Source organism: Mytilus californianus, unplaced genomic scaffold, assembly GCF_021869535.1.
Source record: "Mytilus californianus isolate M0D057914Y unplaced genomic scaffold, xbMytCali1.0.p SCAF_5, whole genome shotgun sequence".
Lineage (NCBI taxonomy): Eukaryota > Metazoa > Mollusca > Bivalvia > Mytilida > Mytilidae > Mytilus > Mytilus californianus.
Genome location: NW_026262701.1, coordinates 103,795,531 through 103,799,672, shown reverse-complemented (window position 1 = coordinate 103,799,672; position 4,142 = coordinate 103,795,531). Strand labels below are relative to the sequence as shown.

Genomic DNA, 4,142 nt, shown 5'->3' with positions numbered 1-4,142 from the left:
TGCTTATGTTGGATTGCCTTTTTCTAAATTGCCTTATATTCTCCTTTCCATCTTTTGTTTTGTTCCATCTTTTGTTTTGAAATGTAAAGTCCACTTTTTACTTTTAATGCTTTCTAATATGACATCTATTTAGAATAAAACACCAATTCTTTCTTTTATGTCCATTACTTTCGATTATCAAATAAAAACAGTTAAGGCGAATTTGTATGCCCCGCCTCCGAGGAAAGATTGACATTATGGTTTCCAGTCTGTTCGTCCGTCCGTCCCGGTCCAAGGTAGATTGTTACTACATCAACATGATGATATGCCAAACTAGGGTTTTGACCAATACTTCATGGCAATGTAAGTGATAGCGGCACATGATGTGATTTGGACCCATTTTCTTGTTTTTGAATATATTTAACATACAGGATCAGAATCAAAAAGTTAAGAAACTTTGTGGAACTTTTAAAATATAAAGGAGTCTGATGCTGCGTTCACACGTAATTCGAGTTCGATTCGCGTTAACTAATTCGAATAAGTTTAATTCGCATTCGAAACGTTTAACGTCCAAACGTAAATTCTAATTCGAATTGCAATGCGCATCAAATTCGCTTTACTGTCCTAACGACGTTAACTTTTAATTCGTATTAACAAAAACGCATTTCTAATGCGAATTGGATAATGCGATTAAGCCAATTCGAATCAATTCGAATTAAAAAAGAAGAGTGTGTGAACGCGATTAGCGAATTCGATTCGCATTCGATTCGAATTCAATTCGAATTAAATGTACGTGTGAACGAGGCATTACAAATAGACAGATTTTTCAACAATTTTACACACAGAACATCTAAAAATGATAATTATGTTATTCAACTTGATAACTTTCTTTTGAAGACAATCTTAATAAAATACCACAAATAATATACATCGTAGAGAAAAATGAGAACCAAAAAAAGAGTACGGATAAAAATTATGATGAAAGATTACTGTTCATTTGAATGTTCAAATTAGCCCAATGAACAATGCATGCTAAATCCGATTGAGTATGATTGTAAACACACTACAAAACTACACGTATGCAATCATACCACATCTCCATATCATTTTATTTTGTCATTAAATATTCACCTAAAAAGGGGAACAAAGTAGTATCAGTTTTTATTCAGACATTCAAAGAATGGGAAATAAAAACAGTTAACATTTTTATCCGTGATTACATGCATTAATGCACCAGGCTAGACCATCTGTACACCTGATTTGGCAGTGGCTCAGGTGTAGCTTGTCATGGTATAGCGTTGTACAGTTGGTTTCGCACTGGTTAAAGGTATCGTCACATGGGCAGTAACATTTACTATGATGACTTTGTGCGTAATTGTCACGGCATGTCAACACATACGAAATACAAACAGCTGATACAACCAGTAGAAGAACTTTTAAATTTGTCATCTGAAAAAAAAAATACAGAAGTAAAATATATTGTCATCAGAAACAGTTTATAAATCAATTTTTTGTCATAGAATTAATATTTTTTAATCAATGCTCTCATGCATGAATCATACCGTCGATCATTAACTTTAGTAACTATTAATATGAATAAAGGGAGATGATGGTATGTGTTCATGGATCAGAAACATAATAGACACAAATGACAAAAAAAAACATATATAAATAATAAAGGGCATTTTACAGTCTTTAATAATAGATACGAGTCTATACAACATGTGTTTTATAGATTTTCTTTGGTAATTTCCATTGTATTAATTAAATACCCTGGTAGTTTGTAGCTTTGTTTATCGTTTTCTTTATATTCTATGGTAAGACAAAATTAGAGTTTGAAAACAAACAATGACAGAAAAAGATCATTTGATAGCTCAATTTCATTCATATTTAAGAAATACTTGTGCAGCCCTTACAAAGCAGTGCAAAGTGCACAGAGAGGAAATGAGCGAGGGGGTGGGGGTGAATCTGAAGTTTTTGGAAGTGATCGAAAATTTTATTTTACACCTTTGTCCTGCAGTATAAATGGATGGTTGTGCCCTTCCAATTTGATTTTATATCCCAGAAATAGATAATCTAAGCTAACGTTTTGGTTCTCAATGCTCTTCAACTTCGTTTTTTATTTTTCCTATTAATTTTTTTTTTATTTGACCGTCACTGATGTGTCTTTTGAAGACGAAACGCGCATCTGGCTGATAGAACTTTAATCCTGGTATCTATAATACGTTTATTGAAATCTGTTTTTTTTTCTGAATGGATTGTATTGCAAGTTTGCAGTATGTTTAAGCACCAGTATGAAAAGTCTTACTGCGGGAAACATATGTTCTATCTTTTATTGAATGTGGTTCCACATTGTTCATGGTATTCAGTAAGTGCAAATGTGATTAATGTTTGAATTAGAAAATTGTATTCATCAAGAACGCCCTAAGTTTGTAAGAATTGAAGATGACTATTCTTCATATCATATTGAATTGACAACTAACATGCACAACTGTCTTACCTTCTCAATATGTATGATATAAACTAAGAATCCTAATGTAAGGAATATGTGTGATTGAACAAGGTTGTAGCAGGTGGTATCGAATTAGACTACGAAATTTAAATTTAAATGATAAGAACCCGTTATGTATTGACAAGCATGACCGTTTAGTACACTACTTATCAATTTGACAATACGTACAAAGATTACAAACGTAGCAAGGGTCATCATTTAATTTAGATAAGAATTTAAATGTTACTCGCTGTCATCTTAATTTAGTATGAACATAAGAAGATATGGTATGATTGCCAATGAGACAACTACTCATTAAAGACCAAAAGATAAGGATGCAAAATAACATTTATATAAAATTGTTAGTATTACATCTTTTCATTTCTTCGCAAGCTGCTTTCATGCTATACAGTTTTACAAAAGCATATGTACTTTATATACTGATCGGATTTGACAGATACAAATCAAGTATAATGCATTTTGTATAGAAAATTGTTTGGAATGTATGGTGACTATGTTGATGACATCACTCGGATCACACTGAAGGTATAATGAGGTGTGCTTCCTATCTTGACTTTTATACACTTGTCTTTTTGGGGCCCTTTATAGCTTGCTATTCGGTGTGAACCAAGGCTCCGTGTTGAAGGCCGTACTTTGACCTATCATTGTTTACTTTTTATACATTGTGACTTGGATGGATAGTTGTCTCATTGGCACTCATACGACATCTTCTTATTTATATTTTATGCAGAAATTAACAGGTATGATCGGTTGAGAACTTAACATTACGGGTACAACACGATCAAATACGCATTATGCGTTATGAACTTAACAAACAAAGAGTTTGTAAGATAAGAGTTCGTCATAAAAATATACACCTATATTCCAAACCACTGTTTTTTTAAGATTTTTTTTTTGGTTTCAGCGCAAGGAGACAGATATTTTTAAGACTGGGTGAACATACGGTGGTTGGCTGATCCAACACTAGTCAAACCACGCCAAAATCTATGTTACAACCTGCATAAGGATATCGTGATTTTCTTGTTAGAGGGTTACTGCATACAAGGAACTATTGAACCAACAGTACAGTACACACACTTGTGTATGTTTTGGTATAACAAAAAGAATGACTTAAAATTTTGATTTGCTATTATTGAATTTTTGGACCTATAAAGCAGCTTGAATCAAATTACAGTCACACTAACATTAGCAAATAGAAAACTAGAAGACACACCACAATTAAGTGCTCATATTAAAGTGTGCTTTCAAAAATATAAAAATCTATTTCAAAAATATTTTTTTTATTTAGATTATATAACTTTAAATTCAATAAGTCAACTACCACATACTATTTCAATTGCAACATTATAATTTCATAAATGGGGACAGATCTACTTTAGTTCTGAGGAAGGATCGGCTAAGGGGACATGTTGGCTGTTGTCGGATGGACTGGGATGGATTGAGGCGGGCGAGAGCTACATGATAACGTCTTTAGTAGTAATTTTCTACAAAGAACCATGTTTGTGTGACAACATAACGTTTATTTGATGAAAGGGAGCCCCATTTAATCGAAACAGTGCACGTAGAATCATGTGCAAAACAGTGTAGCCGAGACCATTGATTGGCGCGCTAAAATATCCCATTGACTGGGTCAGATTAGGTGAACGTTCGC

At 33.1% G+C, this 4,142-nt stretch overlaps 1 long non-coding RNA gene across 1 annotated transcript; it reads right to left on the bottom strand.

The window, feature by feature from the left end:
• Nucleotides 1-1,057: 1,057 nt before the first annotated feature.
• LOC127700415 (uncharacterized) lies at nucleotides 1,058-2,675 on the bottom strand. The gene is made up of 2 exons (XR_007981571.1): nucleotides 2,480-2,675; nucleotides 1,058-1,428 (listed from the first exon to the last, which is right to left on the bottom strand). It is a non-coding gene; the product is annotated as an uncharacterized LOC127700415 (long non-coding RNA).
• Between the last annotated feature and the right edge of the window lie 1,467 nt (nucleotides 2,676-4,142).